At 39.0% G+C, this 20,238-nt stretch overlaps 13 non-coding genes across 13 annotated transcripts; all 13 read left to right on the top strand.

The window, feature by feature from the left end:
- Positions 1 to 688: 688 nt before the first annotated feature.
- On the top strand, positions 689 to 795 carry LOC140547300 (U6 spliceosomal RNA). The gene has a single exon (XR_011978476.1). It is a non-coding gene; the product is annotated as a U6 spliceosomal RNA (small nuclear RNA).
- Positions 796 to 2,290: 1,495 nt separating this feature from the next.
- Positions 2,291 to 2,397, top strand: LOC140547301 (U6 spliceosomal RNA). The gene has a single exon (XR_011978477.1). It is a non-coding gene; the product is annotated as a U6 spliceosomal RNA (small nuclear RNA).
- A 1,492-nt stretch (positions 2,398 to 3,889) lies between these two features.
- On the top strand, positions 3,890 to 3,996 carry LOC140547302 (U6 spliceosomal RNA). Its single transcript, XR_011978478.1, has one exon. It is a non-coding gene; the product is annotated as a U6 spliceosomal RNA (small nuclear RNA).
- Positions 3,997 to 5,490: 1,494 nt separating this feature from the next.
- Positions 5,491 to 5,597, top strand: LOC140547303 (U6 spliceosomal RNA). The gene has a single exon (XR_011978479.1). It is a non-coding gene; the product is annotated as a U6 spliceosomal RNA (small nuclear RNA).
- A 1,493-nt stretch (positions 5,598 to 7,090) lies between these two features.
- LOC140547304 (U6 spliceosomal RNA) lies at positions 7,091 to 7,197 on the top strand. The gene has a single exon (XR_011978480.1). It is a non-coding gene; the product is annotated as a U6 spliceosomal RNA (small nuclear RNA).
- Positions 7,198 to 8,691: 1,494 nt separating this feature from the next.
- On the top strand, positions 8,692 to 8,798 carry LOC140547305 (U6 spliceosomal RNA). Its single transcript, XR_011978481.1, has one exon. It is a non-coding gene; the product is annotated as a U6 spliceosomal RNA (small nuclear RNA).
- Positions 8,799 to 10,157: 1,359 nt separating this feature from the next.
- On the top strand, positions 10,158 to 10,264 carry LOC140547306 (U6 spliceosomal RNA). Its single transcript, XR_011978482.1, has one exon. It is a non-coding gene; the product is annotated as a U6 spliceosomal RNA (small nuclear RNA).
- A 1,495-nt stretch (positions 10,265 to 11,759) lies between these two features.
- Positions 11,760 to 11,866, top strand: LOC140547307 (U6 spliceosomal RNA). Its single transcript, XR_011978483.1, has one exon. It is a non-coding gene; the product is annotated as a U6 spliceosomal RNA (small nuclear RNA).
- Positions 11,867 to 13,361: 1,495 nt separating this feature from the next.
- Positions 13,362 to 13,468, top strand: LOC140547308 (U6 spliceosomal RNA). The gene has a single exon (XR_011978484.1). It is a non-coding gene; the product is annotated as a U6 spliceosomal RNA (small nuclear RNA).
- Positions 13,469 to 14,961: 1,493 nt separating this feature from the next.
- LOC140547309 (U6 spliceosomal RNA) lies at positions 14,962 to 15,068 on the top strand. The gene has a single exon (XR_011978485.1). It is a non-coding gene; the product is annotated as a U6 spliceosomal RNA (small nuclear RNA).
- Positions 15,069 to 16,562: 1,494 nt separating this feature from the next.
- On the top strand, positions 16,563 to 16,669 carry LOC140547310 (U6 spliceosomal RNA). The gene has a single exon (XR_011978486.1). It is a non-coding gene; the product is annotated as a U6 spliceosomal RNA (small nuclear RNA).
- A 1,494-nt stretch (positions 16,670 to 18,163) lies between these two features.
- On the top strand, positions 18,164 to 18,270 carry LOC140547311 (U6 spliceosomal RNA). The gene has a single exon (XR_011978487.1). It is a non-coding gene; the product is annotated as a U6 spliceosomal RNA (small nuclear RNA).
- A 1,494-nt stretch (positions 18,271 to 19,764) lies between these two features.
- On the top strand, positions 19,765 to 19,871 carry LOC140547312 (U6 spliceosomal RNA). Its single transcript, XR_011978488.1, has one exon. It is a non-coding gene; the product is annotated as a U6 spliceosomal RNA (small nuclear RNA).
- Positions 19,872 to 20,238: the final 367 nt, after the last annotated feature.

Raw genomic sequence — 20,238 nt, forward strand, 5'->3', positions numbered from 1 at the left:
ACCACAGATATTGTAAAACACAAGTCATTGCAATATTGTATGTCCTACCTATTCTGCACCAAAACCTTAGCCCATCTGTTTTTCGTTTTAATGTACAAAGCTGTATTAGTATAATGGAAATAAAATTTAATTGAGTTGTATGTTACTTGTCTGAACAAAATCTTGAATTTCTAATATGATTACCTTATATTGGAAGTTAAGCCACGCAATATAACCAAGGTTCAGACGTCCATATAATAATGATAATAATAATAACAAGCCAAAGTACCCAGCTAAAGCACAGTTACACGTTCATTTGTGAGTGGCTTCACATACTCCTTTAGGGGGTTTTGGGAAATTCTTGAAAATTAGGGAAGATTCAAGAACTAGAAAGGAAGTATTTATCCTTATGAAGCTTTTGAGAAACTCACCCCTTGTTGAGGTGTCGAGGGTCCACAAACTGCATATCTCCCAGAATACACCTTGAGAGGTCGTATTCAAGAGATGAAAGAAAGACCTTAAAACTATTAAAGAAAAACATTAAAACTAATACCATTTACTTAGAATTTCGGAAATAACTGCATAATGGTTTTATATGCAGTTTTGGGCCCTTTTGAGGTAAGAATGGTGGGATTGTGTGCACTAACCATGATCTAGAAAATAAGCAACTGGCCCAGGTATATATGCCAGACGTTTGGGCTCCCAGTTGGTGCTTGCTACGGCAGCACATATACTAAAATTGGAACGATACAGAGAAGATTAGCATGGCCCCTGCGCAAGGATGACACGCAAAATCGTGAAGCGTCCAATCTTTTCCTCCTGGCATCAATAACGATCAAAAAATCTTTCTAGCAATCTTCCATTATGTATTTTCGGTTGGCTGATCTGAAGTTCATATATGTCACCACTAAGCGGCGCTCTAACACAGCACATGTTGCGTGCTCCGCTTTACCTACATCATTTTCATTATAAAGGGCTTCAGAAGAGTGTAGTAATGCTTCAACACAGAGAAATTTGAAAGCAGGATATTCAGGACTGTCAGCGTGGACTTACACTTTGAGAGAAGTCACTTTAAAAAGACTAAAAGGTGAAAGAACACTCCATCGCTATAATAACCAGTATCGCGCTACAGCGGCAGGTCTGACAAAACTAGGCCGACCGAGGGTGCTGCGAAGACGGTTAAAAGCAAATATCGGTGACGGCTGCAGAAGTTACAAAAACAATGTTTTTAGGAACTCTGGGCGATTGCTGCGAACTGACGCGCAGTTAAATGTTGTGAGCAAAACGATTTATTATAAAATTAAAGCTACAATTTTCTTTTTTTTTCACCTGGTTGTCGTTCGAATCTTTCGTACCGTACTGTTCTCCCTTCCTGATCGCTGGCTGCTACTTATTCATGCTATTTACACGCTGTTTACGTACGAGATGCTGTTTACAAAATCAGACTGATCTGCGTTAGCATACGCTCCTGTACTCCCTGTTTTACTCTTCCTATCGGTGCATTTACATTTACCACATTTAGTAGACGCTCTTATCCAAGGGCAACTTGGAAACGTGCTTTGCTATTTACCCTGGAATAACCGTAGCGAGTTTGAAATGACTAAAAATTCTTATATACTTCTAACCACAGATATTGTAAAACACAAGTCATTGCAATATTGTATGTCCTACCTATTCTGCACCAAAACCTTAGCCCATCTGTTTTTCGTTTTAATGTACAAAGCTGTATTAGTATAATGGAAATAAAATTTAATTGAGTTGTATGTTACTTGTCTGAACAAAATCTTGAATTTCTAATATGATTACCTTATATTGGAAGTTAAGCCACGCAATATAACCAAGGTTCAGACGTCCATATAATAATGATAATAATAATAACAAGCCAAAGAACCCAGCTAAAGCACAGTTACACGTTCATTTGTGAGTGGCTTCACATACTCCTTTAGGGGGTTTTGGGAAATTCTTGAAAATTAGGGAAGATTCAAGAACTAGAAAGGAAGTATTTATCCTTATGAAGCTTTTGAGAAACTCACCCCTTGTTGAGGTGTCGAGGGTCCACAAACTGCATATCTCCCAGAATACACCTTGAGAGGTCGTATTCAAGAGATGAAAGAAAGACCTTAAAACTATTAAAGAAAAACATTAAAACTAATACCATTTACTTAGAATTTCGGAAATAACTGCATAATGGTTTTATATGCAGTTTTGGGCCCTTTTGAGGTAAGAATGGTGGGATTGTGTGCACTAACCATGATCTAGAAAATAAGCAACTGGCCCAGGTATATATGCCAGACGTTTGGGCTCCCAGTTGGTGCTTGCTACGGCAGCACATATACTAAAATTGGAACGATACAGAGAAGATTAGCATGGCCCCTGCGCAAGGATGACACGCAAAATCGTGAAGCGTCCAATCTTTTCCTCCTGGCATCAATAACGATCAAAAAATCTTTCTAGCAATCTTCCATTATGTATTTTCGGTTGGCTGAGCTGAAGTTCATATATGTCACCACTAAGCGGCGCTCTAACACAGCACATGTTGCGTGCTCCGCTTTACCTACATCATTTTCATTATAAAGGGCTTCAGAAGAGTGTAGTAATGCTTCAACACAGAGAAATTTGAAAGCAGGATATTCAGGACTGTCAGCGTGGACTTACACTTTGAGAGAAGTCACTTTAAAAAGACTAAAAGGTGAAAGAACACTCCATCGCTATAATAACTAGTATCGCGCTACAGCGGCAGGTCTGACAACACTAGACCGACCGAGGGTGCTGCGAAGACGGTTAAAAGCAAATATCGGTGGCGGCTGCAGAAGTTACAAAAACAATGTGTTTAGGAACTCTGGGCGATTGCTGCGAACTGACGCGCAGTTAAATGTTGCGAGCAAAACGATTTATTATCAAATTAAAGCTACATTTTTCTTTTTTTTCACCTGGTTGTTGTTCGAATCTTTCGTACCGTACTGTTCTCCCTACCTGATCGCTGGCTGCTACTTATTCATGCTCTTTACACTCTGTTTACGTACGAGATGCTGTTTACAAAACCAGACTGATCTGCGTTAGCATACGCTCCTGTACTCCCGCTTTTACTCTTCCTTTCGGTGCATTTACATTTACCACATTTAGTAGACGCTCTTATCCAAAGCAACTTGAAAAAGTGCTTTGCTATTTACTCTGGAATAACCTTAGCGAGTTTGAAATGACTAAACATTCATATATACTTCTAACCACAGATATTGTAAAACACAAGTCATTGCAATATTGTATGTCCTACCTATTCTGCACCAAAACCTTAGCCCATCTGTGTTTCGTTTTAATGTATAAAGCTGTATTAGTATAATGGAAATACAATTTAATTGAGTTGTATGTTACTTGTCTGAACAAAATCTTGAATTTCTAATATGATTAACTTGTATTGGAAGTTAAGCCACGCAATGTAACCAAGGTTCAGACGTCCATATAATAATGATAATAATAATAACAAGCCAAAGAACCCAGCTAAAGAACAGTTACACGTTGATTTGTGAGTGGCTTCACATACTCCTTTAGGGGGTTTTGGGAAATTTTGGAAAATTAGGGGAGATTCAAGAACTAGCAAGGAAGTATTTATCCTTATGAAGCTTTTGAGAAACTCACCCCTTGTTGAGGTGTCGAGGGTCCACAAACTGCATATCTCCCAGAATACACCTTGAGAGGTCGTATTCAAGAGATGAAAGAAAGACCTTAAAACTATTAAAGAAAGACATTAAAACTAATACCATTTACTTAGAATTTCGGAAATAACCGCATAATGGTTTTATATGCAGTTTTGGGCCCTTTTGAGGTAAGAAGGTGGGATTGTGTGCACTAACCATGATCTAGAAAAAAAGCAACTGGCCCAGGTATATATGCCAGACGTTTGGGCTCCCAGTTCGTGCTTGCTACGGCAGCACATATACTAAAATTGGAACGATACAGAGAAGATTAGCATGGCCCCTGCGCAAGGATGACACGCAAAATCGTGAAGCGTCCAATCTTTTCCTCCTGGCATCAATAACGATCAAAAAATCTTTCTAGAAATCTTCCATTATGTATTTTCGGTTGGCTGAGCTGAAGTTCATATATGTCACCACTAAGCGGCGCTCTAACACAGCACATGTTGCGTGCTCGGCTTTACCTACATCATTTTTCATTATAAAGGGCTTCAGAAGAGTGTAGTAATGCTTCAACACAGAGAAATTTGAAAGCAGGATATTCAGGACTGTAAGCGTGGACTTACACTTTGAGAGAAGTCACTTTAAAAAGACTAAAAGGTGAAAGAACACTCCATCGCTATAATAACCAGTATCGCGCTACAGCGGCAGGTCTGACAAAACTAGGCCGACCGAGGGTGCTGCGAAGACGTTTAAACGCAAATATCGGTGACGGCTGCAGAAGTTACAAAAACAATGTTTTTAGGAACTCTGGGCGATTGCTGCGAACTGACGCGCAGTTAAATGTTGTGAGCAAAACGATTTATTATAAAATTAAAGCTACATTTTTCTTTTTTTTCACCTGGTTGTTGTTCGAATCTTTCGTACCGTACTGTTCTCCCTACCTGATCGTTGGCTGCTACTTATTCATGCTCTTTACACTCTGTTTACGGACGAGATGCTGTTTACAAAACCAGACTGATCTGCGTTAGCATACGCTCCTGTACTCCCTGTTTTACTCTTCCTTTCGGTGCATTTACATTTACCACATTTAGTAGACGCTCTTATCCAAGGGCAACTTGAAAAAGTGCTTTGCTATTTACTCTGGAATAACCTTAGCGAGTTTGAAATGACTAAAAATTCATATATACTTCTAACCACAGATATTGTAAAACACAAGTCATTGCAATATTGTATGTCCTACCTATTCTGCACCAAAATCTTAGCCCATCTGTGTTTCGTTTTAATGTATAAAGCTGTATTAGTATAATGGAAATACAATTTAATTGAGTTGTATGTTACTTGTCTGAACAAAATCTTGAATTTCTAATATGATTAACTTGTATTGGAAGTTAAGCCACGCAATGTAACCAAGGTTCAGACGTCCATATAATAATGATAATAATAATAACAAGCCAAAGAACCCAGCTAAAGAACAGTTACACGTTCATTTGTGAGTGGCTTCACATACTCCTTTAGGGGGTTTTGGGAAATTCCGGAAAATTAGGGAAGATTCAAGAACTAGAAAGGAAGTATTTATCCTTATGAAGCTTTTGAGAAACTCACCCCTTGTTGAGGTGTCGAGGGTCCACAAACTGCATATCTCCCAGAATACACCTTGAGAGGTCGTATTCAAGAGATGAAAGAAAGACCTTAAAACTATTAAAGAAAGACATTAAAACTAATACCATTTACTTAGAATTTCGGAAATAACCGCATAATGGTTTTATATGCAGTTTTGGGCCCTTTTGAGGTAAGAAGGTGGGATTGTGTGCACTAACCATGATCTAGAAAAAAAGCAACTGGCCCAGGTATATATGCCAGACGTTTGGGCTCCCAGTTCGTGCTTGCTACGGCAGCACATATACTAAAATTGGAACGATACAGAGAAGATTAGCATGGCCCCTGCGCAAGGATGACACGCAAAATCGTGAAGCGTCCAATCTTTTCCTCCTGGCATCAATAACGATCAAAAAATCTTTCTAGCAATCTTCCATTATGTATTTTCGGTTGGCTGAGCTGAAGTTCATATACGTCACCACTAAGCGGCGCTCTAACACAGCACATGTTGCGTTCTCCGCTTTACCTACATCATTTTCATTATAAAGGGCTTCAGAAGAGTGTAGTAATGCTTCAACACAGAGAAATTTGAAAGCAGGATATTCAGGACTGTCAGCGTGGACTTACACTTTGAGAGAAGTCACTTTAAAAAAGACTAAAAGGTAAAAGAACACTCCATCGGTATAATAACTTGTATCGCGCTACAGCGGCAGGTCTGACAACACTAGACCGACCGAGGGTGCTGCGAAGACGGTTAAAAGCAAATATCGGTGGCGGCTGCAGAAGTTACAAAAACAATGTGTTTAGGAACTCTGGGCGATTGCTGCGAACTGACGCGCAGTTAAATGTTGCGAGCAAAACGATTTATTATCAAATTAAAGCTACATTTTTCTTTTTTTTCACCTGGTTGTTGTTCGAATCTTTCGTACCATACTGTTCTCCCTACCTGATCGCTGGCTGCTACTTATTCATGCTCTTTACACTCTGTTTACGTACGAGATGCTGTTTACAAAACCAGACTGATCTGCGTTAGCATACGCTCCTGTACTCCCGCTTTTACTCTTCCTTTCGGTGCATTTACATTTACCACATTTAGTAGACGCTCTTATCCAAAGCAACTTGAAAAAGTGCTTTGCTATTTACTCTGGAATAACCTTAGCGAGTTTGAAATGACTAAAAATTCATATATACTTCTAACCACAGATATTGTAAAACACAAGTCATTGCAATATTGTATGTCCTACCTATTCTGCACCAAAATCTTAGCCCATCTGTGTTTCGTTTTAATGTATAAAGCTGTATTAGTATAATGGAAATACAATTTAATTGAGTTGTATGTTACTTGTCTGAACAAAATCTTGAATTTCTAATATGATTAACTTGTATTGGAAGTTAAGCCACGCAATGTAACCAAGGTTCAGACGTCCATATAATAATGATAATAATAATAACAAGCCAAAGAACCCAGCTAAAGAACAGTTACACGTTGATTTGTGAGTGGCTTCACATACTCCTTTAGGGGGTTTTGGGAAATTTTGGAAAATTAGGGGAGATTCAAGAACTAGCAAGGAAGTATTTATCCTTATGAAGCTTTTGAGAAACTCACCCCTTGTTGAGGTGTCGAGGGTCCACAAACTGCATATCTCCCAGAATACACCTTGAGAGGTCGTATTCAAGAGATGAAAGAAAGACCTTAAAACTATTAAAGAAAGACATTAAAACTAATACCATTTACTTAGAATTTCGGAAATAACCGCATAATGGTTTTATATGCAGTTTTGGGCCCTTTTGAGGTAAGAAGGTGGGATTGTGTGCACTAACCATGATCTAGAAAAAAAGCAACTGGCCCAGGTATATATGCCAGACGTTTGGGCTCCCAGTTCGTGCTTGCTACGGCAGCACATATACTAAAATTGGAACGATACAGAGAAGATTAGCATGGCCCCTGCGCAAGGATGACACGCAAAATCGTGAAGCGTCCAATCTTTTCCTCCTGGCATCAATAACGATCAAAAAATCTTTCTAGAAATCTTCCATTATGTATTTTAGGTTGGCTGAGCTGAAGTTCATATATGTCACCACTAAGCGGCGCTCTAACACAGCACATGTTGCGTGCTCGGCTTTACCTACATCATTTTTCATTATAAAGGGCTTCAGAAGAGTGTAGTAATGCTTCAACACAGAGAAATTTGAAAGCAGGATATTCAGGACTGTCAGCGTGGACTTACACTTTGAGAGAAGTCACTTTAAAAAGACTAAAAGGTGAAAGAACACTCCATCGCTATAATAACCAGTATCGCGCTACAGCGGCAGGTCTGACAAAACTAGGCCGACCGAGGGTGCTGCGAAGACGTTTAAACGCAAATATCGGTGACGGCTGCAGAAGTTACAAAAACAATGTTTTTAGGAACTCTGGGCGATTGCTGCGAACTGACGCGCAGTTAAATGTTGTGAGCAAAACGATTTATTATAAAATTAAAGCTACATTTTTCTTTTTTTTCACCTGGTTGTTGTTCGAATCTTTCGTACCGTACTGTTCTCCCTACCTGATCGTTGGCTGCTACTTATTCATGCTCTTTACACTCTGTTTACGTACGAGATGCTGTTTACAAAACCAGACTGATCTGCGTTAGCATACGCTCCTGTACTCCCTGTTTTACTCTTCCTTTCGGTGCATTTACATTTACCACATTTAGTAGACGCTCTTATCCAAGGGCAACTTGAAAAAGTGCTTTGCTATTTACTCTGGAATAACCTTAGCGAGTTTGAAATGACTAAAAATTCATATATACTTCTAACCACAGATATTGTAAAACACAAGTCATTGCAATATTGTATGTCCTACCTATTCTGCACCAAAATCTTAGCCCATCTGTGTTTCGTTTTAATGTATAAAGCTGTATTAGTATAATGGAAATACAATTTAATTGAGTTGTATGTTACTTGTCTGAACAAAATCTTGAATTTCTAATATGATTAACTTGTATTGGAAGTTAAGCCACGCAATGTAACCAAGGTTCAGACGTCCATATAATAATGATAATAATAATAACAAGCCAAAGAACCCAGCTAAAGAACAGTTACACGTTGATTTGTAAGTGGCTTCACATACTCCTTTAGGGGGTTTTGGGAAATTTTGGAAAATTAGGGGAGATTCAAGAACTAGCAAGGAAGTATTTATCCTTATGAAGCTTTTGAGAAACTCACCCCTTGTTGAGGTGTCGAGGGTCCACAAACTGCATATCTCCCAGAATACACCTTGAGAGGTCGTATTCAAGAGATGAAAGAAAGACCTTAAAACTATTAAAGAAATACATTAAAACTAATACCATTTACTTAGAATTTCGGAAATAACCGCATAATGGTTTTATATGCAGTTTTGGGCCCTTTTGAGGTAAGAAGGTGGGATTGTGTGCACTAACCATGATCTAGAAAAAAAGCAACTGGCCCAGGTATATATGCCAGACGTTTGGGCTCCCAGTTCGTGCTTGCTACGGCAGCACATATACTAAAATTGGAACGATACAGAGAAGATTAGCATGGCCCCTGCGCAAGGATGACACGCAAAATCGTGAAGCGTCCAATCTTTTCCTCCTGGCATCAATAACGATCAAAAAATCTTTCTAGCAATCTTCCATTATGTATTTACGATTGGCTAAGCTGAAGTTCATATACGTCACCACTAAGCGGCGCTCTAACATAGTACATGTTGCGTGCTCCGCTTTACCTACATCATTTTTCATTATAAAGGGCTTCAGAAGAGTGTAGTAATGCTTCAACATAGAGAAATTTGAAAGCAGGATATTCAGGACTGTCAGCGTGGACTTACACTTTGAGAGAAGTCACTTTAAAAAGACTAAAAGGTGAAAGAACACTCCATCGCTATAATAACCAGTATCGCGCTACAGCGGCAGGTCTGACAACACTAGGCCGACCGAGGGTGCTGCGAAGACGGTTAAAAGCATATATCGGTGACGGCTGCAGAAGTTACAAAAACAATGTTTTTAGGAACTCTGGGCGATTGCTGCGAACTGACGCGCAGTTAAATGTTGTGAGCAAAACGATTTATTATAAAATTAAAGCTACAATTTTCTTTTTTTTTCACCTGGTTGTTGTTCGAATCTTTCGTACCGTACTGTTCTCCCTACCTGATCGCTGGCTGCTACTTATTCATGCTATTTACACGCTGTTTACGTACGAGATGCTGTTTACAAAATCAGACTGATCTGCGTTAGCATACGCTCCTGTACTCCCTGTTTTACTCTTCCTATCGGTGCATTTACATTTACCACATTTAGTAGACGCTCTTATCCAAGGGCTACTTGGAAACGTGCTTTGCTATTTACCCTGGAATAACCGTAGCGAGTTTGAAATGACTAAAAATTCTTATATACTTCTAACCACAGATATTGTAAAACAAAATCTTGAATTTCTAATATGATTACCTTATATTGGAAGTTAAGCCACGCAATATAACCAAGGTTCAGACGTCCATATAATAATGATAATAATAATAACAAGCCAAAGAACCCAGCTAAAGCACAGTTACACGTTCATTTGTGAGTGGCTTCACATACTCCTTTAGAGGGTTTTGGGAAATTCTTGAAAATTAGGGAAGATTCAAGAACTAGAAAGGAAGTATTTATCCTTATGAAGCTTTTGAGAAACTCACCCCTTGTTGAGGTGTCGAGGGTCCACAAACTGCATATCTCCCAGAATACACCTTGAGAGGTCGTATTCAAGAGATGAAAGAAAGACCTTAAAACTATTAAAGAAAAACATTAAAACTAATACCATTTACTTAGAATTTCGGAAATAACTGCATAATGGTTTTATATGCAGTTTTGGGCCCTTTTGAGGTAAGAATGGTGGGATTGTGTGCACTAACCATGATCTAGAAAATAAGCAACTTGCCCAGGTATATATGCCAGACGTTTGGGCTCCCAGTTGGTGCTTGCTACGGCAGCACATATACTAAAATTGGAACGATACAGAGAAGATTAGCATGGCCCCTGCGCAAGGATGACACGCAAAATCGTGAAGCGTCCAATCTTTTCCTCCTGGCATCAATAACGATCAAAAAATCTTTCTAGCAATCTTCCATTATGTATTTTCGGTTGGCTGATCTGAAGTTCATATATGTCACCACTAAGCGGCGCTCTAACACAGCACATGTTGCGTGCTCCGCTTTACCTACATCATTTTCATTATAAAGGGCTTCAGAAGAGTGTAGTAATGCTTCAACACAGAGAAATTTGAAAGCAGGATATTCAGGACTGTCAGCGTGGACTTACACTTTGAGAGAAGTCACTTTAAAAAGACTAAAAGGTGAAAGAACACTCCATCGCTATAATAACCAGTATCGCGCTACAGCGGCAGGTCTGACAAAACTAGGCCGACCGAGGGTGCTGCGAAGACGGTTAAAAGCAAATATCGGTGACGGCTGCAGAAGTTACAAAAACAATGTTTTTAGGAACTCTGGGCGATTGCTGCGAACTGACGCGCAGTTAAATGTTGTGAGCAAAACGATTTATTATAAAATTAAAGCTACAATTTTTTTTTTTTTTCACCTGGTTGTTGTTCGAATCTTTCGTACCGTACTGTTCTCCCTTCCTGATCGCTGGCTGCTACTTATTCATGCTATTTACACGCTGTTTACGTACGAGATGCTGTTTACAAAATCAGACTGATCTGCGTTAGCATACGCTCCTGTACTCCCTGTTTTACTCTTCCTATCGGTGCATTTACATTTACCACATTTAGTAGACGCTCTTATCCAAGGGCAACTTGGAAACGTGCTTTGCTATTTACCCTGGAATAACCGTAGCGAGTTTGAAATGACTAAAAATTCTTATATACTTCTAACCACAGATATTGTAAAACACAAGTCATTGCAATATTGTATGTCCTACCTATTCTGCACCAAAACCTTAGCCCATCTGTTTTTCGTTTTAATGTACAAAGCTGTATTAGTATAATGGAAATAAAATTTAATTGAGTTGTATGTTACTTGTCTGAACAAAATCTTGAATTTCTAATATGATTACCTTATATTGGAAGTTAAGCCACGCAATATAACCAAGGTTCAGACGTCCATATAATAATGATAATAATAATAACAAGCCAAAGAACCCAGCTAAAGCACAGTTACACGTTCATTTGTGAGTGGCTTCACATACTCCTTTAGGGGGTTTTGGGAAATTCTTGAAAATTAGGGAAGATTCAAGAACTAGAAAGGAAGTATTTATCCTTATGAAGCTTTTGAGAAACTCACCCCTTGTTGAGGTGTCGAGGGTCCACAAACTGCATATCTCCCAGAATACACCTTGAGAGGTCGTATTCAAGAGATGAAAGAAAGACCTTAAAACTATTAAAGAAAAACATTAAAACTAATACCATTTACTTAGAATTTCGGAAATAACTGCATAATGGTTTTATATGCAGTTTTGGGCCCTTTTGAGGTAAGAATGGTGGGATTGTGTGCACTAACCATGATCTAGAAAATAAGCAACTGGCCCAGGTATATATGCCAGACGTTTGGGCTCCCAGTTGGTGCTTGCTACGGCAGCACATATACTAAAATTGGAACGATACAGAGAAGATTAGCATGGCCCCTGCGCAAGGATGACACGCAAAATCGTGAAGCGTCCAATCTTTTCCTCCTGGCATCAATAACGATCAAAAAATCTTTCTAGCAATCTTCCATTATGTATTTTCGGTTGGCTGATCTGAAGTTCATATATGTCACCACTAAGCGGCGCTCTAACACAGCACATGTTGCGTGCTCCGCTTTACCTACATCATTTTCATTATAAAGGGCTTCAGAAGAGTGTAGTAATGCTTCAACACAGAGAAATTTGAAAGCAGGATATTCAGGACTGTCAGCGTGGACTTACACTTTGAGAGAAGTCACTTTAAAAAGACTAAAAGGTGAAAGAACACTCCATCGCTATAATAACCAGTATCGCGCTACAGCGGCAGGTCTGACAAAACTAGGCCGACCGAGGGTGCTGCGAAGACGGTTAAAAGCAAATATCGGTGACGGCTGCAGAAGTTACAAAAACAATGTTTTTAGGAACTCTGGGCGATTGCTGCGAACTGACGCGCAGTTAAATGTTGTGAGCAAAACGATTTATTATAAAATTAAAGCTACAATTTTTTTTTTTTTTCACCTGGTTGTTGTTCGAATCTTTCGTACCGTACTGTTCTCCCTTCCTGATCGCTGGCTGCTACTTATTCATGCTATTTACACGCTGTTTACGTACGAGATGCTGTTTACAAAATCAGACTGATCTGCGTTAGCATACGCTCCTGTACTCCCTGTTTTACTCTTCCTATCGGTGCATTTACATTTACCACATTTAGTAGACGCTCTTATCCAAGGGCAACTTGGAAACGTGCTTTGCTATTTACCCTGGAATAACCGTAGCGAGTTTGAAATGACTAAAAATTCTTATATACTTCTAACCACAGATATTGTAAAACACAAGTCATTGCAATATTGTATGTCCTACCTATTCTGCACCAAAACCTTAGCCCATCTGTTTTTCGTTTTAATGTACAAAGCTGTATTAGTATAATGGAAATAAAATTTAATTGAGTTGTATGTTACTTGTCTGAACAAAATCTTGAATTTCTAATATGATTACCTTATATTGGAAGTTAAGCCACGCAATATAACCAAGGTTCAGACGTCCATATAATAATGATAATAATAATAACAAGCCAAAGAACCCAGCTAAAGCACAGTTACACGTTCATTTGTGAGTGGCTTCACATACTCCTTTAGGGGGTTTTGGGAAATTCTTGAAAATTAGGGAAGATTCAAGAACTAGAAAGGAAGTATTTATCCTTATGAAGCTTTTGAGAAACTCACCCCTTGTTGAGGTGTCGAGGGTCCACAAACTGCATATCTCCCAGAATACACCTTGAGAGGTCGTATTCAAGAGATGAAAGAAAGACCTTAAAACTATTAAAGAAAAACATTAAAACTAATACCATTTACTTAGAATTTCGGAAATAACTGCATAATGGTTTTATATGCAGTTTTGGGCCCTTTTGAGGTAAGAATGGTGGGATTGTGTGCACTAACCATGATCTAGAAAATAAGCAACTGGCCCAGGTATATATGCCAGACGTTTGGGCTCCCAGTTGGTGCTTGCTACGGCAGCACATATACTAAAATTGGAACGATACAGAGAAGATTAGCATGGCCCCTGCGCAAGGATGACACGCAAAATCGTGAAGCGTCCAATCTTTTCCTCCTGGCATCAATAACGATCAAAAAATCTTTCTAGCAATCTTCCATTATGTATTTTCGGTTGGCTGATCTGAAGTTCATATATGTCACCACTAAGCGGCGCTCTAACACAGCACATGTTGCGTGCTCCGCTTTACCTACATCATTTTCATTATAAAGGGCTTCAGAAGAGTGTAGTAATGCTTCAACACAGAGAAATTTGAAAGCAGGATATTCAGGACTGTCAGCGTGGACTTACACTTTGAGAGAAGTCACTTTAAAAAGACTAAAAGGTGAAAGAACACTCCATCGCTATAATAACCAGTATCGCGCTACAGCGGCAGGTCTGACAAAACTAGGCCGACCGAGGGTGCTGCGAAGACGGTTAAAAGCAAATATCGGTGACGGCTGCAGTAGTTACAAAAACAATGTTTTTAGGAACTCTGGGCGATTGCTGCGAACTGACGCGCAGTTAAATGTTGTGAGCAAAACGATTTATTATAAAATTAAAGCTACAATTTTCTTTTTTTTTCACCTGGTTGTTGTTCGAATCTTTCGTACCGTACTGTTCTCCCTTCCTGATCGCTGGCTGCTACTTATTCATGCTATTTACACGCTGTTTACGTACGAGATGCTGTTTACAAAATCAGACTGATCTGCGTTAGCATACGCTCCTGTACTCCCTGTTTTACTCTTCCTATCGGTGCATTTACATTTACCACATTTAGTAGACGCTCTTATCCAAGGGCAACTTGGAAACGTGCTTTGCTATTTACCCTGGAATAACCGTAGCGAGTTTGAAATGACTAAAAATTCTTATATACTTCTAACCACAGATATTGTAAAACACAAGTCATTGCAATATTGTATGTCCTACCTATTCTGCACCAAAACCTTAGCCCATCTGTTTTTCGTTTTAATGTACAAAGCTGTATTAGTATAATGGAAATAAAATTTAATTGAGTTGTATGTTACTTCTCTGAACAAAATCTTGAATTTCTAATATGATTATCTTGTGTTGGAAGTTAAGCCACACAATGTAACCAAGGTTCAGACGTCCATATAATAATGATAATAATAATAACAAGCCAAAGAACCCAGCTAAAGAACAGTTACACGTTCATTTGTGAGTGGCTTCACATACTCCTTTAGGGGGTTTTGGGAAATTCTGGAAAATTAGGGAAGATTCAAGAACTAGAAAGGAAGTATTTATCCTTATGAAGCTTTTGAAAAACTCACCCCTTGCTGAGGTGTCGAGGGTCCAAAAACTGCATATTTCCAAAATACACCTTGAGAGGTCGAATTCAAGAAATGAAAGAAAGACCTTAAAACTATTAAAGAAAGACATTAAAACTAATACCATTTACTTAGAATTTCGGAAATAACTGCATATTGGTTTTATATGCAGTTTTGGGCCCTTTTGAGGTGAGAAGGTGGGATTGTGTGCACTAACCATGATGTAGAAAAAAAGCAACTGACCCAGGTATATATGCCAGACGTTTGGGCTCCCAGTTCGTGCTTGCTACGGCAGCACATATACTAAAATTGGAACGATACAGAGAAGATTAGCATGGCCCCTGCGCAAGGATGACACGCAAAATCGTGAAGCGTCCAATCTTTTCCTCCTGGCATCAATAACGATCAAAAAATCTTTCTAGCAATCTTCCATTATGTATTTTCGGTTGGCTAAGCTGAAGTTCATATACGTCACCACTAAGCGGCGCTCTAACATAGTACATGTTGCGTGCTCCGCTTTACCTACATCATTTTTCATTATAAAGGGCTTCAGAAGAGTGTAGTAATGCTTCAACACAGAGAAATTTGAAAGCAGGATATTCAGGACTGTCAGCGTGGACTTACACTTTGAGAGAAGTCACTTTAAAAAGACTAAAAGGTGAAAGAACACTCCATCGCTATAATAACCAGTATCGCGCTACAGCGGCAGGTCTGACAACACTAGGCCGACCGAGGGTGCTGCGAAGACGGTTAAAAGCATATATCGGTGACGGCTGCAGAAGTTACAAAAACAATGTTTTTAGGAACTCTGGGCGATTGCTGCGAACTGACGCGCAGGTAAATGTTGTGAGCAAAACGATTTATTATAAAATCAAAGCTACATTTTTCTTTTTTTTCACCTGGTTGTTGTTCGAATCTTTCGTACCGTACTGTTCTCCCTACCTGATCGCTGGCTGCTACTTATTCATGCTCTTTACACTCTGTTTACGTAAGAGATGCTGTTTACAAAACCAGACTGATCTGCGTTAGCATACGCTCCTGTACTCCCTGTTTTACTCTTCCTTTCGGTGCATTTACATTTACCACATTTAGTAGACGCTCTTATCCAAGGGCAACTTGAAAAAGTGCTTTGCTATTTACTCTGGAATAACCTTAGCGAGTTTGAAATGACTAAAAATTCATATATACTTCTAACCACAGATATTGTAAAACACAAGTCATTGCAATATTGTATGTCCTACCTATTCTGCACCAAAACCTTAGCCCATCTGTGTTTCGTTTTAATGTACGAAGCTGTATTAGTATAATGGAAATAAAATGTAATTGAGTTGTATGTTACTTGTCTGAACATAATCTTGAATTTCTAATATGATTAACTTGTATTGGAAGTTAAGCCACGCAATGTAACCAAGGTTCAGGCGTCCATATAATAATGATAATAATAATAACAAGCCAAAGAACCCAGCTAAAGAACAGTTACACGTTCATTTGTAAATGGGTTCACATACTCCTTTAGGGGTTTTTGGGAAATTCTGGAAAATTAGGGAAGATTCAAGAACTAGAAAGGAAGTATTTATCCTTATGAAGCTTTTGAGAAACTCACCCCTTGTTGAGGTGTCCAGGGTCCACAAACTGCATATGTCCCAGAATACACCTTGAGAGGTCGAATTCAAGAAATGAAAGAAAGCCCTCAAAACTAATAAAGAAAGACATTAAAACTAATACCATTTACTTAGAATTTCGGAAATAACTGCATAATGGTTTTATATGCCGTTTTGGGCCCTTTTGAGGTAAGAAGGTGGGATTGTGTGCACTAACCATGATCTAGAAAAAAGGCAACTGGCCCAGGTATATATGCCAGACGTTTGGGCTCCCAATTCGTGCTTGCTACGGCAGCACATATACTAAAATTGGAACGATACAGAGAAGATTAGCATGGCCCCTGCGCAAGGATGACACGCAAAATCGTGAAGCGTCCAATCTTTTCCTCCTGGCATCAATAACGATCAAAAAATCTTTCTAGCAATCTTCCATTATGTATTTTCGGTTGGCTGAGCTGAAGTTCATATACGTCACCACTAAGCGGCGCTCTAACACAGCACATGTTGCGTGCTCCGCTTTACCTACATCATATTTCATTATAAAGGGCTTCAGAAGAGTATAGTAATGCTTCAAAACAGAGAAATTTGAAAGCAGGATATTCAGGACTATCAGCGTGGACTTACACTTTGAGAGAAGTCACTTTAAAAAGACTAAAAGGTAAAAGAACACTCCATCGCTATAATAACTAGAATCGCGCTACAGCGGCAGGTCTGACAACACTAGACCGACCGAGGGTGCTGCGAAGACGGTTAAAAGCAAATATCGGTGACGGCTGCAGAAGTTACAAAAACAATGTGTTTAGGAACTCTGGGCGATTGCTGCAAACTGACGCGCAGTTAAATGTTGTGAGCAAAACGATTTATTATTAAATTAAAGCTACATTTTTCTTTTTTTTCACCTGGTTGTTGTTCGAATCTTTCGTACCGTACTGTTCTCCCTACCTGATCGCTGGCTGCTACTTATTCATGCTCTTTACACTCTGTTTACGTAAGAGATGCTGTTTACAAAACCAGACTGATCTGCGTTAGCATACGCTCCTGTACTCCCTGTTTTACTCTTCCTTTCGGTGCATTTACATTTACCACATTTAGTAGACGCTCTTATCCAAGGGCAACTTGAAAAAGTGCTTTGCTATTTACTCTGGAATAACCTTAGCGAGTTTGAAATGACTAAAAATTCATATATACTTCTAACCACAGATATTGTAAAACACAAGTCATTGCAATATTGTATGTCCTACCTATTCTGCACCAAAACCTTAGCCCATCTGTGTTTCGTTTTAATGTACGAAGCTGTATTAGTATAATGGAAATAAAATGTAATTGAGTTGTATGTTACTTGTCTGAACATAATCTTGAATTTCTAATATGATTAACTTGTATTGGAAGTTAAGCCACGCAATGTAACCAAGGTTCAGGCGTCCATATAATAATGATAATAATAATAACAAGCCAAAGAACCCAGCTAAAGAACAGTTACACGTTCATTTGTAAATGGGTTCACATACTCCTTTAGGGGTTTTTGGGAAATTCTGGAAAATTAGGGAAGATTCAAGAACTAGAAAGGAAGTATTTATCCTTATGAAGCTTTTGAGAAACTCACCCCTTGTTGAGGTGTCCAGGGTCCACAAACTGCATATGTCCCAGAATACACCTTGAGAGGTCGAATTCAAGAAATGAAAGAAAGCCCTCAAAACTAATAAAGAAAGACATTAAAACTAATACCATTTACTTAGAATTTCGGAAATAACTGCATAATGGTTTTATATGCCGTTTTGGGCCCTTTTGAGGTAAGAAGGTGGGATTGTGTGCACTAACCATGATCTAGAAAAAAGGCAACTGGCCCAGGTATATATGCCAGACGTTTGGGCTCCCAATTCGTGCTTGCTACGGCAGCACATATACTAAAATTGGAACGATACAGAGAAGATTAGCATGGCCCCTGCGCAAGGATGACACGCAAAATCGTGAAGCGTCCAATCTTTTCCTCCTGGCATCAATAACGATCAAAAAATCTTTCTAGCAATCTTCCATTATGTATTTTCGGTTGGCTGATCTGAAGTTCATATACGTCACCACTAAGCGGCGCTCTAACACAGCACATGTTGCGTGCTCCGCTTTACCTACATCATATTTCATTATAAAGGGCTTCAGAAGAGTATAGTAATGCTTCAAAACAGAGAAATTTGAAAGCAGGATATTCAGGACTATCAGCGTGGACTTACACTTTGAGAGAAGTCACTTTAAAAAGACTAAAAGGTAAAAGAACACTCCATCGCTATAATAACTAGAATCGCGCTACAGCGGCAGGTCTGACAACACTAGACCGACCGAGGGTGCTGCGAAGACGGTTAAAAGCAAATATCGGTGACGGCTGCAGAAGTTACAAAAACAATGTGTTTAGGAACTCTGGGCGATTGCTGCAAACTGACGCGCAGTTAAATGTTGTGAGCAAAACGATTTATTATTAAATTAAAGCTACATTTTTCTTTTTTTTCACCTGGTTGTTGTTCGAATCTTTCGTACCGTACTGTTCTCCCTACCTGATCGCTGGCTGCTACTTATTCATGCTCTTTACACTCTGTTTACGTAAGAGATGCTGTTTACAAAACCAGACTGATCTGCGTTAGCATACGCTCCTGTACTCCCTGTTTTACTCTTCCTTTCGGTGCATTTACATTTACCACATTTAGTAGACGCTCTTATCCAAGGGCAACTTGAAAAAGTGCTTTGCTATTTACTCTGGAATAACCTTAGCGAGTTTGAAATGACTAAAAATTCATATATACTTCTAACCACAGATATTGTAAAACACAAGTCATTGCAATATTGTATGTCCTACCTATTCTGCACCAAAACCTTAGCCCATCTGTGTTTCGTTTTAATGTACGAAGCTGTATTAGTATAATGGAAATAAAATGTAATTGAGTTGTATGTTACTTGTCTGAACATAATCTTGAATTTCTAATATGATTAACTTGTATTGGAAGTTAAGCCACGCAATGTAACCAAGGTTCAGGCGTCCATATAATAATGATAATAATAATAACAAGCCAAAGAACCCAGCTAAAGAACAGTTACACGTTCATTTGTAAATGGGTTCACATACTCCTTTAGGGGTTTTTGGGAAATTCTGGAAAATTAGGGAAGATTCAAGAACTAGAAAGGAAGTATTTATCCTTATGAAGCTTTTGAGAAACTCACCCCTTGTTGAGGTGTCCAGGGTCCACAAACTGCATATGTCCCAGAATACACCTTGAGAGGTCGAATTCAAGAAATGAAAGAAAGCCCTCAAAACTAATAAAGAAAGACATTAAAACTAATACCATTTACTTAGAATTTCGGAAATAACTGCATAATGGTTTTATATGCCGTTTTGGGCCCTTTTGAGGTAAGAAGGTGGGATTGTGTGCACTAACCATGATCTAGAAAAAAGGCAACTGGCCCAGGTATATATGCCAGACGTTTGGGCTCCCAATTCGTGCTTGCTACGGCAGCACATATACTAAAATTGGAACGATACAGAGAAGATTAGCATGGCCCCTGCGCAAGGATGACACGCAAAATCGTGAAGCGTCCAATCTTTTCCTCCTGGCATCAATAACGATCAAAAAATCTTTCTAGCAATCTTCCATTATGTATTTTCGGTTGGCTGATCTGAAGTTCATATACGTCACCACTAAGCGGCGCTCTAACACAGCACATGTTGCGTGCTCCGCTTTACCTACATCATATTTCATTATAAAGGGCTTCAGAAGAGTATAGTAATGCTTCAAAACAGAGAAATTTGAAAGCAGGATATTCAGGACTATCAGCGTGGACTTACACTTTGAGAGAAGTCACTTTAAAAAGACTAAAAGGTAAAAGAACACTCCATCGCTATAATAACTAGAATCGCGCTACAGCGGCAGGTCTGACAACACTAGACCGACCGAGGGTGCTGCGAAGACGGTTA

Source organism: Salminus brasiliensis, chromosome 24, assembly GCF_030463535.1.
Source record: "Salminus brasiliensis chromosome 24, fSalBra1.hap2, whole genome shotgun sequence".
Lineage (NCBI taxonomy): Eukaryota > Metazoa > Chordata > Actinopteri > Characiformes > Bryconidae > Salminus > Salminus brasiliensis.